General features: G+C 36.5%; 1 protein-coding gene across 1 annotated transcript in view; it reads left to right on the plus strand.

Moving 5' to 3' along the window:
• Positions 1 to 13,604, plus strand: part of SDHAF3 (succinate dehydrogenase complex assembly factor 3) — a gene marked incomplete at its 5' end in the record, with an annotated part of 28,505 nt that overhangs the window by 14,157 nt on the left and 744 nt on the right. The gene's annotated exons all lie outside the window — the stretch shown is intronic.

Consider the following 13,604-nt stretch of genomic DNA (forward strand, 5'->3'; position numbering starts at 1 on the left):
TTGTATGGGTAAAGGAAAAGCTGCATGAAGAAGCCCTGTTAACTTGTTTGGGTAATGATGGGTATAGAGGAGTTCCCTGGGAAAACTAGAGCTGCTATCATCTTACACAATACCTCAAGGGCAAGCAGGCAGAAATAAACCTTTGAGTAATGCCAATTTGTGTATTAGAGCATTTCTAATTATACTTTGTTGTCACTGAGCCTAATTTGGTGAATTGTTAAGATGTACTTTGTAATTTTGACAACTGTGAAGACATATTTTGTAAATTTTGATCAGATTTTTTTTGAGTGCTGTTACATAGTGTATTGCCAGTGGAAAAGAGGTTTTACTTGTACAATATGCAAGGTTTTCCCTTGCATATTGTACAAGTAAAGCTTCAGTGACTTTGGTATAGTGAGGAAAATTATACAGACTGTTTCTGTTTTGGAAAAAAACCTGCTAATAAAGTTTTGTGTTATGAAAGAAAAGGATGGAAACTAGCTTGTCTGTGTGTTAGTAAAAGCTTGTGTACTAAAAGAGTTTGTATAAATCAGTTGATTATTGAATAATGTCAATATTCTATACTGATCTTTTAAGTATATGAACTTGTCTGTCCTAGTCAACTTTGTAGTCAGTTTAGTTATTTTGAAACAATTGCCTTGGGGGAAGAGGAAAACTGTTTGATACAGTATGATATCTTCAGTACTGAGACATTTGGAAAAAATATGAAATCTGATAGTCCTCAAAACATAATGTCAGATCTTAACAATAACTTCAGATTTGTATTTTAAATAGTTTTAACTTGGGGGTAAGCATTAAAATATAACTTGGAGTAATCTTGGGTTTTTAATGAATGGAGTAATAAAGCAGAGGTGGCCTGGAAGACCTTGACTAAAGGGCCATTTTAGATCAGGTTGGTTGTGGCCTCATTCAGTCCTTTACACAAACCCTTCTGAGTTTTGCTGGTAGAGGATGTGTAGAAAAGATTTGACTTAAAGTATAATTTTCAAATGTTAGCTGACAACGTTCCCAAAGTTTCTTATGTTCAAACAAAACTAATTACAGTTCTAAAAGTCAGCTGTAACCTAAGTCATGGTCACTGCTGAGTGGTACTGAAGTACAAGTGCTGAGTCAGCACTCTAAGGGCATGAGCACCAACACTCATTGGTGTCCTTTGATCACTGGGTTTCATGCCAAGAGTAATATAACCTGAAAAGTTTTAAATCATACTGTGTTGGGTTTTGCCTAATAATTAGTTAAGTTTATACAGAAATGTAACTATATAGGTGTGATGTTAGCAGTGTGTTTATGTTTCAACAATAATGTTTAGTATGCTTTAGTTTAGTTTGTCTGGCTTTATACAGACACAAGTCAGCTATGTAAATTCCATATGTCATTGAAATGAGGATTAATGTGCTAGACAGTGTGGAATGTAACTGTGATGGAACAGCTTTCGTGGTAATTAGCAAGAGCTTGGAAACCTGTATTATACTGATGTGAATGCTGTCTACATCATTATTAATTTTTATTGTATTGTTTTTGATGGATTGTTTGCATACTTTTTTGCACACACACTTTTAATGCATAGTAGTAGGTATAAGAATTAATGAAGTGTATGAGTTTGTGCATCTTTTTCTTTTGAAAATCGATGCCGTAGTATCTAAAAGACTTTGTTCCACTCCTTCATGGCATTAGATTGATATCTAACAGTTTGAATTTATTTGGTAGTCTAGCAGAAAGCATGCAGCAGTGTGCAGTGGATTTAATTGCAGTGTGAATGGGCACTTTGAATTTGTTTTATTTGGCTTTGTCTTTTTTCTCTTCACATTCAGATGTTCAATTCTGTTGTGTGAGATGAAATTCTCGTATTCCCTTGTACTGTTCAGCATATCCCGTTTGTTGATTAAAGCTTTTGGTATTACTGAGTATTTACCAAGTTACCTGCCAAAGATTTCCTTTTTCCTGAGTAATGGAACTTTTTTATTTTCATTTGTGATTAGATTGCTAGTAGGAGCATTGTTGAGGGAAGATAGATTCTGAAAAACATTTCAAGATAGATTCTGAAAAACATTTCAACATTTCAATTTTGACAGCAGCTATAGCAGAACTTTCCCTATTCTCTATTTACCTGATGAAATAAAGCATTACCAAGCTGGGTTCTGTAAAGGAAGATGTTTTGCAAAGCTGTTTATAAATTCACTGCTGTAGTGGATATAGCAAAGAGTTCAGTGAAGATGAGGAAATCTGCTTTATTTTTCTCTTAAATATAGTAGAATACAAACAATCCCATCACTTTCCCCCAATGCTGTGTGTTCTTGTTTGAGTGTTTTTGACTATTGAGACATTGAAAATTCATGTTAAAATGTTATGCTTTGGCACAGACACGTTACATTGTGTTCAGTTTTCTAGTGCAGCCGTCACTCCTCAAGGCTAGTCCTTCACTGTAGCAGCAGGTGGACTTCGGGCTGACTTGACTTCACTGTAGTGCAGGTGCCTGTGGGTCACAGGTCCATGGGGACATTTCACAAGCAGCCCACAAGTGGGTTTTGGAAGAAGTGTCTATTCCAGTTTAGCTGTGTCTTCTCTGACAGAAATGATGCACGTGCTGGGATGCCAGAGGAACCCTCGTAATCCAATGCCTTCCTGTGCATGGCCAGTGCTCAGAGCTGTGACCTGCAGCAAACGTGTGCTGTGCTCACCTGCTGCATCTCATGACAGAAGTGAGGGGGAGGGCTTTCCCCTACATCACTAAACAGATGTAGTGGGACTGGCCCAGGCTCCCCTCTCGACTGCTGCCTTCACAAATTACTTTTTTTCAAAGTCACGTGAAACATTTTGCAGAACAGCAAACATGCTAATATTGATCTCCCACTTTAAGACTAAAATAAACCCCTGCTCACAAAGGCCCCATGAATTATCATTCATTGTGATCCAAGAGGTTCTGCTCTGCTTGTGGGCAGATTTACACATATTTGTATTGGCTAGCAAGCAAAATCCATTAAAACGTATAAACAACTCAAAAATAATTCAAGTTTTTATTGCTCAAATAGCATTGTATTGTTTTAAATAAGTCCAGAGTAATTTTAAAGCCATGCAAATATAATGAGATAATTCCTTAGTGTTGAAAAGTCTTGAAACAGGAATGAAACCTCTTGAATATCTTCAGTGTTCTCTGACTGGAAGAGACCACATCTATTGCATCATCAGTGGATGGCAGGCAGAGATTTTTCTAAACTTATTATATAGTCAGTTTAAAACTCTTCCTGATGATATACAGTAGAAAAAGAACTTGGTTCTTAATTCGGTATAAGCAAACAGTGCAGTGGTTTGACTTTGCTGCTAACGATAGGAATATTTGTGTGGGGAGAGCAGCTGAGCAGATGTGGGTGCATCATACCAAAATGATTAAATGGTGCCACTTAGAGCACAGGTAGTTTAGCATGGCAGTTTTGGACATACAGGTAGAACTAGTATGTGACACTTCCCATTTGTGCTATCTTTGCCACAGGCAGGCTGCTTCTGCTCCAGTGTTAATGCTTCCTTTACCTCTAAGTGAAAACCCTGGCTCTTGGCTGTGGAGCACCTGTGAGGGTGCCAGAGCACAGAGCTGGGCTGGCCTGACCAATCTTAATGTGGTGCATCCCCATTTCTGAAAGGTTGCCCTGGTATTTTCATAGCTCTGGTATTTTTGCATGCTTTTTGAAGTATTGAGGTAAATTAACTTCTGTTCCAGTTCAGCAGATACCTGTTTGTTTGGGACCAGACACCCTGTTTTTGCACAGAGAAAAAGGAAATGTTCTAGGTGGGTGAGAAGTTTTAGGAATATGTAGGCATTCTGGATTTTTGTGATGAAATCTTAGAGCTTTGTTAACTGAGTGTTCACTTAAAACAGCTCTAAGCTATTTGGCATACTTGATTTCCATCCCTTTATTTTTCCCCTATCCTGTTTTCCTTGTTGTTTGCTAATTGAAAGCAAGCCCTCTTTAATCACTGGAAAACCTCTGGCAATAGCAGGGAAAAAGAAAGAGCAAGATATAGGTGAGTTGGTTTTAAAGTATTTCTTGTATATAGATTACAGGAGAACACGTTAAAGCTTGAGTTTCATATGCATTTGATCTCCCCAAGAACAGTACAGAATATTTGATGGATTTTTTAGAAATACTTTCAGATTTACTGTCTCTACAGTACATTATTGAATTTTGAAGCTTGTTTAGCAGATGACTGAATTTTCCTTTTTCATTTTCTGCTTAATCCCTCCAGTCTTCTGTGACAGTGTGGCTGTCACTTGCTGTAATGTGGCAGACACTATAAAAATCCTTTTAAATGTCAGAGCTGTTGGATAAATGGATAGTGACTTGCAGATGATTACAGAAGTTTTTTGGTTTCTCAGATTGGAGGGTTCTCATGTAGTAAATAAAGATTCATGCTCCCTTTTAGCAGCTCTTGACCATACTGATGACACATTTGTTTTCTTCAGTTAACTTCTGGTTCTGATGGCTGGTTCTGATGTAGTTCAGAAATTATATAAAAATCTGTAAGTTAAAAACGCTTGGTAAAAAACATAGATTTGTAGGCTTTAGGGTTTTTTTACCTTAAGAAACTGCTTAAAGAATATGCCCAGGTTTTTCTCTGATCGTCTTTGTCTGCAGTTATACTGGAGGACTCTCTGGCTATGTATGTTAAGGAACTTTATGTTGTAATTTTGAGAGCAATAAAACTAAAGAGGAAGAAAATGCCATGATTTATTCTATTGCTTGGAGGATATGGAAGACTTTTTAAACAATGTATGTTATTAATTTCATTTGACAGATGTAGGTGTATGTGTATACAAAGCATTTGTCTGATCTGAAGCTTGAATGCCATTTAACGTATTTCGCTGCAGCAACAAGAACTTTAAAAATTTGCACTGAGAGTAATAAGTTAACCTTTTTTGCCTTTTATTAAGTACTGTGAAGTAGATGTTAATTGCAGTAACAAGCTTTCTTTCCAAAGAGTGAATGTACAAAATAAACCAGTGTGTTGTTTGTTGTCATAAGGAAAATGTCAGTTACATCAATTTGCATTTCTTGTCATAGAGATGTCCTGTTGCTGCTGTTTAAAAGTAAGAAGGACTGAATTGCAACCAAATGATTGTGGCCAAATACACTGATTTATTTTTACAGAGTAGGACTTTCAGAAATTTCAGACTAAATGTCATACTTAGATAAATAATACCCTTATAAGAATTCATCTGTGTTTCCCATTGGCAGTATTTTTTTTATTTTTTAAATCATGAGTCTGCATGTGTGTAGGCTTTCTTTTATTGGTGGCCAGTTTCCTAAGTAGTGCTCTGTGAAAAGCGCAGCTCAAAATGTTTGTGTTTTGCTGAAGAAGTTTGTCTGTTTTAAATGCCTCCACAAGTGCTGAGGTGGGGCAGGTCTCTGTCCCCTGTTACTGGAGGGGCCATGGTAATACTGGCCAAAGAAATCAGCCTCTGATTCAGTGTTGTCTGATGCCAAATTTGCTTTGTTAAATTAGTATCCCTTGTATTGTATTAGAACAGGTAACATTGACTATGTTCATTTAAAACTAGGGAAGTTTCTGTTTGTCCCAAGGGGTGAATCTGACTTCTACACTAATGACATTCTTGTATATTTATTAAATATTGCCCATGACTTTTGACTTAATTCATCCAAGCACATATTTCTTCTACAGGTTCATTAAAGTAGAAAATTCAGCACTACCTCAGCAGAAGGGTTATTTGTAGTGTCATGGAAATCAATACAAAATGCCTATTAGTGGATTAATTTTTTGTTTATACTTGAGGTTTTCTTCCTTGCTGTATTAGTTCAAGGTTTTGTTTCTAATGAGCATGTAGAAATGTGTGCAATGGAAAAATAAGAATACCAAATCTCTTTTGGATATATATATGTACACTTTAAATGCATCATTAAGTATAAATTGAGTAGAAGAACATGCATGGAAGTCTTTGAAATGTTATCATCTGGGATATATAATCTTTTGCATGTTCTTAGTATCTAGTGATCTGGCAGCTAATGTGGTTGTCTTGGAAACAGGCTTTATTTTCCTTTTGTGAATATCTAGATGTGAAATCATCTTCCTTGAAAATCTAGAGGTAATACTTCTGAAAGAAATAGCTGCAGATTTAAGATGCTTGTCCTCTATTTAAAGAATTGATACAGGAATCTGTAAGTGATGTTCGCATTGGGAGCTTTAATTCTAGTTGTGTGCTTATGTTGCTAAAACAGTCTACAGTGGTTTTTTTATGTAAAATGCCTATACTAAGTATTGATATTTGTCTAGGAATTACCTGCAGTGAAACACTTTGCTAACATTTCCTAGCTTAATGTTTAAATAGATATATTATGGTGTAACTGATACTTTAGAAGTGAAATTCCTAAAACCAAATTGATACTATGACTTCCAGTCTTTTCCCTTGCCTTGTTTTAAATTAACAGCGTGCAATAAATCCTTGGGTATTCTGTGAGATTATAGCATAATATTTGCTAGATAAAACATCACTTTTTTATTAGCCAAGTGTCATGCATGACATACTGTCAAAAGTAAAATAGAAACCGAGTCAAGAAATAACCATCTTTCAAATTGCAGGGGTTTTGTTAGGATTTGTATGAAAATATGAAATAATGTTCTTGAAAATTAGTTTTTCTGGTCTGTAGCTTATTTGTCCTTATTTGTCAGCAGTCTGATAGTTTGGTATTAGCAACAGTGTATTTTCATCCTGATTTTGTAGATGAAGGTCCAGACTGAATAACTGCCCATGTTTTGTTCTTAATTGTTATGTTTAGTAAGTTTTCTAATGGAGGTTTTAATAGATTTCTCTTCCAGGTATTTTTGTCTCCAATACCGATTTAAAAGGCTTTTAAATACAGATATGTACATCAGAGAAGAATATTTTTTAAGTCTCTCATAAAACAACTGTTTTGTTCAGTGAAACTCACAGTTTGAATGATAGAACCTGTCCAAGGATAGAGAACCATGGCAAAATCTTGTTTAGCCATTGGAACCCAATTTTGTGACCATTTCTTTCATTCTACCTCCCATCTTTTCCTCCTGATTAATTTCTTGTGCTACACCCATATTTCAAATTGATCTCTCTTTCCAGAACCTAATTGGCCATTTTATTTTTGCTTAAATGTTCAAGTATGTTTCAAAATTTTTAACTTCCTTATTCCCTAGAATAAGATCACGCTTTGTATGTAAGGCCTGAGATGAAGCTTATTGACCTGAGTGGAGAGAATCTTAAAGACTTAAGGACTATGGTTGTTACCAGATAATGCAAAAAGCTTTTAGTGACCTGTATTTTGGCCCCAATGTACTATAGTGGCATAAGTATTCTGCACCCAGAAAGAAATAAATAATCGCAGCTTGTTTTTCCACAAATGACAGTAGTCATTCTGATGCACTGTAATGGTGCTGTGTTCCATTTCGGATGCAATGGGATTTATATATGTTTACCTTGATGGCCAGGCCATAAACTTCCCACTTTCACCTCAAATTATAATCTCATAAATCTTACATAAAAAAAGGACATTAAAATAACATGGTATTTAAGCTACAAACAAAGCTGAGTTAGTCCTTGAGCTTTTTTCACATTCCTCTAAATAAATGTCATTTCTTCCAGTTTAACCATATTAGTTAACTGTGTTCAGAAAAAGCAGTCCATTTTATACCTTCCTGATCAAATAATAATTCTTCATGCTGATTACTAAGTATAACATAATTATATTCCCTGGCTCCATTTTAGCTGAACAATTTTTCATTCTTTGCTCCCAAACTGCAAACAAGCAAGCAACCGAAAAAGAAAACCCCAAACGTCTTACAGTAATAATTCTTTATAGTTACAGTATGTGCATCATTGTGTTAATGTGATCAGTTCTCTGAAATTGGTTGATAGTCACATACTAACATCCTTCTTGAATATCCTGGGGAAACCTGATATTGTTAAAGTTTTCATGGCTTTTCCTTTCAGATTCACCTGTAGTAAACTTTGATGTTTTCTTGTTCCTTTTCTTTATGACACAGAGATGTTGTCCTGGAGAGATCTGTTTTACCTCTGTGCACTGTAAGTGGAAATGGTGACATGGTCTTTCATCCCCAGGAATGAAATTATGCATAATTCAAAGTTGGTTCTAAAGATAAAGAGGAAATGCAGGGGTTTTTTTTCTCTCATGTGTTTCACTTCAGGGTGTTGCAAGTCTGATATCAGATGCATAAGGAAAAGATAAAATAAACTCCAGGGGAGAGATTGTAGAGTCATTCAAGGAGAAATAGTATTTTTGTTGCCTTTTGTAATTAAAAAAGCACAAAACAAAATAACTAATAAACATTTTCCTTTTACCATAAGCAAGGAAGTTGATTAGATAGTCATCTACAGCCAGAGACCCAGAGACATGTAGGAGCTTTCTCAGTGATGAGACCCACATCTCTGGAGGACAGTGTATCCAGTCATCACATCGTGTTTAAGACAGAAGTTTTCCCTCTCCAATGCCCAGCACAAAGACAAGCTACGTCTCTAGTTTCACTTAGGCATGTGATATTTAGCTGTAGGCAGTCCCATTGCAAGTGCATGACTTGGCTTGAAATGTTCTCTGTAAATCATTCCATTACATAATGGACTGAAATACAAAACCGCTTATCCAAGCTGCACTTCACACAACTTGTTTTAGAGCTTCTCATGAATTACAATAGCTTGTTGCTCTTTCTTTCTTATATATGCTTGGTGTGTTGTTACACATATGGTGGATGCTGAGGTGATTCAAATGCCACAAGAGAAAGTTGCTGTTTCACCTTCTGTCAAGACTTGCAGTAGGAGCTGGACATCTTTATTCCCTAGAGGTCCCCTCCTGTGCTAGGTACCTCAGAGTGAAAGTCTTGATTCTTCATTCTGTTGCCCTTTTCCCAGGAATTACTGTTTTAATTACTCACATAAGAAACTCTTCTAACATGTCATTACTTGGTTTCAAAGTAATTGAAATATTCAAATATTCGAATATCAAATTTGAATGCCTATTTGAATACCTATTCAAATACCATTTGATAGGTATTTTCAAAAGCAGAAGGAAGGCTTACTCAGGACTCTTTATAATATATTGATTTTTCCTTTTTTTACATGTTAATGGTGTGACCTTTACAAAACCAGAAGTGATTTGGAATTTAAATTTTGAAATTGATAATACATAGCTCCTGTTAGAGGATGTGGGACTTTGCATAGGTGTTTATTCACATCAGTTAATTAATTTGGCAGTAATTGTATTTATGCAATTTTTAAAATGTTTAGGGCTGTTTTTAATGGTCTTATCTGGTGAAATATAGATTGTTATGGGTTAATGTGTATGTGAGTGCATGAAAATGTTCACTGTAGGGGTATGTTATTCTGAGCTTAAATGTGGTAGAATTTTCCTGGGTTTATTACTGCATTTCTAACTATACTTACAGCTTCAAGTAAAATATATGAAGATACTCTGAAATTCCATGGGGTGTAGCACCCATTTAAAAATCACTTCTGTAATAACGTATCTTTTTCTGATTCTCAGTTTGACATCAAAACAGTTTTGCAGTAAAAAATATAGTAAATAATTTGCAAGATTCTATCTGAATGAATGTGAAATAATTCATTCAACATATCTCTGCACAGTAATAAGAACAGGGTGCTCCTTGCTGTGCTGTTCTTTCACAGCTGTTTCTTCATGCAGTCACCCTTAGCAGCATGTGTTTGATTTTCCTCTGAGTAGCAGCAGAAACACTTGAAATGCTGCAATTTGAAATTAACTTCCAGGGAGCAATGACAGTGGCCTGTCAGGCCATGCTAATTTTTTTTTTTTATGTCAGCCTGAAAAAAAAAAAATGAAATAAACTGATGGCATTTTTCTAGTGCCAGACTCTGCCCTGTTTAACACATTTCAGAGTACTGTTTTCTGATCTGGCCACAGTAATGTTTTTTATCAGTGCTGTCATTAATTTGGTTGCTAGTGAAGGTAGTCTTTTTGGAATGGATGAATACTTCAGCTTTATACTTCAACTGTTTAAAGGAGATAAAAATTCTAGACCTTTTTTAAAGAGAAAATCTGACTAGAAAGTGAATTGTACAGGTAGTTACTGTGAACAGACATATCTAACTGAGATTTTTGGAGCAATTGTCTAAAGTGCAGCATTGTACGTGTTTAGAAGGATGCCAGAGAAAATAAAAATTATGATTGTTGTTCTTTCCAGTGAAAATGAGCAAATGGGCATTTAACCCATTTAATTTTATGATTAAGTCATAAATGTCTATCAGTACTTTGTATTAGCATATGAGATAAATGTGTGTCAGTGTGGACTAGGCCTGATAGGAGTCTATATATCTGGCAGCCAGGGAGTGGGGCTTTCAGTTGTGCGATTTTTGCTTTTATTTTTCTCTTTAATCCTTTCTCCACTTGGAAAACAAGAAGGCTGATGCTCTTTCTGTAATTTGTGGTATTTTAAACCTCAAATGTCACCCATCTTCTTGCCCTTTTAAAGAATTTGTGCATTCTGTGGATGCCTATGAGTCAGAGAGCAGAGGAGAATTCTGTATTTGCTTCACTTAGTGAATTTAAACAAAAAAACCCTAAGGTTATTGATTATAGTAAACACTCCCCTGTATTTTTGTACAAAGCATTTAGAGGTTCAAGCATTTAGTTATATAGGATTTTAAAAGAGCCTGATGCTTGGGGTCAGCATGTATGCTGTAGATGCCAGTGATGTGAGGCAGAGCCATCACCTGTGAGGAGGGTGTCCGGCCCTCCAGGTGAGGGATCCGCCTCTGCAGTGGGGCTGCGGAGGGTGTTGGGATGTCTTTGGTTGCACACACTGATGGCGATGCAGTGACATGGCCAGTCTGCACCTTGGACTGCTACCTTGGGCCTCCTTTGAGGTGAGGAGGGTGTCTGTGGTATGGCTGGACAGCAGGCTGGGATTTAATATGGAATAAATCAGCTATCTTTTGATGGTAAATGGTCAGGAGAGGTGGTCGTAACTTGAACTTGATTCCAATCTTCTGTGTTTCTGATGGGGGGAAAAAGCTTCTGCCATTCAGCTAGTGGTTTGGGTTTTGCTTGCTTTTTTCATGTAAAAGCCCAGCAAGTTTACAGCTGGTGCAGGCAAAGGGTCATTGCAGTAAGAGCTACTTCCAAAGAAACAACCAACCAACCTAAAAAAAACGCCAGGGAGCAGAGTCCCTCCTATGTCCCTCTGCCATCCTTTTATGTTGAGCCTGGCTCTGTGAAGGTGCAGGATTACTCGTGTTCCATTTTGTGTCTCCTGTCTCTGTTCTTGTGAGCACAGTGTGATCCATACTTGAAATAAGATGCCCTTGAAAAATCTGCTAAGGATTTGTGTCATGATTGACGATGAGGGAGTTTTGTTATATTTGGAAGATGCAGTTAAATATAACATAATATGAAAGGCAGAAGTGAAGTAATTTTCCTTGTTCGAGGAAACTAAGCAAGAGTTTATTTTAGTTCTGCTGGTAAGGGCGATGACACTGGAAAATAGTCAAATTCTGTATTTATTAAGTTCTAATGAAAAAAAATTAGATCATTCGTGAACATGCTGCTCCTTATTACCTGAGAGAGACTGTGATCACTGTATTTTATGATGAAAGTTATATTATTGAAAGAACAAATGTTAGCTTCTCCCCCTTTTATTTTTTCATTATGCTTTTAAACCTGTTCCAAAACTTTGGAGTTCAGCACATTAAGTTCATGCTGTTAGGAAAATGGCACATTTTCCATATGGAAGTTGAATCTTAAATTACTATGTACTGTCAAATCATGTAGTACCTTTCCACAAATCACTGATCACATAATGATAGTATTAATTTCTGAGGGAACAGTAATGTATTAAATAGTTGAATATCCCAGGCTTTGTTTGTTCCTCATCTGGTAACGCAGGCAGAAGAGATGAGATATGCCATATAGTTAATCTTATTTTCAGCACTTCACTAAAGGCTGAAACATACTTTCTTTGATGCATCACTGACTTTTGGTAGAATGAGGTGAGAAAGCTTTATATTCTGTTAGGAGCCAACCAGAGCCCAGCATGTTTCCACTGTCCACTTTTGAATTTCTGTTCACATTGTAGATTGATGTGAAACTGCTACCATTGAGGCTTTCTGGCATGAACAAAATGTTTGTTCAGGTAGAAACAAGTGGGGGGAAAGAGTCAGCAGTGATGTCCAGATGGGAGCCGCTGGAGTGCCATGAAGCAGAACACCTGGTGTAAGGGATAGGGGACACACAGTCCATGACTATGTGTCTGGGTGTAGGGCACCTGTGAGAGTGGGCATTGCAGCTTTGCTGAGAACCACCAGTTCTGAGATCTGGATTCTATAATGCTGATGCACTGTGAGATGAGATGCTCTGATGTTCGATTAAAAAAAAAAAAATAAATACAGACTATTTGCCAGTAGTTATTTGATATTTTTTTGAAAGCAGTCAACAGTTTGTAAAATTGTAACTGTTTCTTAAATGAGCTTGAGTTATTTCTAGGTACCAGAGCAATAGCTGCAGGCTGCTCCCAGGTGATTGTTGTTAGCAGTGGGGAGGACTTCTCTCACTGTGGAACCTGCATTGGTAGGACACTGCACGGAGAGGTTCTTAGGATTTGTATGTTCAGTCAGATCTCTTGATAAGATGTGAAGAGTTTTGCATTCCTTGCTTTCAACATTGCTTCTCAATTATATGCTGTCAATGTTGTTGTTTGGTATAATGAAAGTGGTGTGGGGCTTGTTTGTTTGTTTGGGGTTTTTGGTTGTTTTGGTTTTGGGTTTTTTTATGTGGGTTTGTTAGTTTTTGTTGGGTTGTTTGTTTGTTGCTTTTTCTTCCCCTAGTCCAGAGTCATTGTTCCATGCAGAAATGCAAAGATAGAATAAAATAAAATGAGATGGAATGGTTGATGTGTAACTGTCAGTGTGTTACTGGTCTGCTGGGCAGCTTCAGAGGTCACATTTGTCCATCTACCTTGATAAGAAATTCTGTAAATTGCAAAGTTGAAGAATTAACCCATTACAATTTTTTATTGTATCATTACCATGTAATTGTTCAATCATTGAAATAAATAGGAAAAAACCCTATTTAGTTTCTTTTAAACCCTACACCAGCTCTACCATGAGGTAATACCACCGAGGTGTAGGTTTACCACTGGAATTAACTGTGGTGTCACTGTTTCTGAATGCCTTTTTAATATAAAAGCAGGAGAGATGATGTTGGGAAAAACCTTGAAGAATCAGTTTGATTCGTAGTCTGTATGAATAAAAATTTACTTTTGTTTGTTTTAGCTATCTGTTTTCTTTAAATAGCCATGAATTAAGCTTTGTAACAGGGCTGGTAAGATCCTGCTGACTTCAGTGAGGCTTGACATGGTCCATTAACAATGTAATGTACTTTTCCTAGTAAATGGTGGAATTTTGAATTTTATCACGGGCTCATGAATATCTTTTTCTCTTCTCGCCTACTTCTCTGGAATTATTAGGCATACAGTTGAAGTAGTGGCTTTAGTTACTTTGCTGGTAATTGGATTAATAATTCAGTATGCAATGCCGAGGTTTCTTTTAGCTGAAAATTTGGAATAATGCTTTTCTGGATGTA

The sequence above is a fragment of the Zosterops lateralis genome, assembly GCF_965231275.1.
Source record: "Zosterops lateralis genome assembly, chromosome: 1".
Lineage (NCBI taxonomy): Eukaryota > Metazoa > Chordata > Aves > Passeriformes > Zosteropidae > Zosterops > Zosterops lateralis.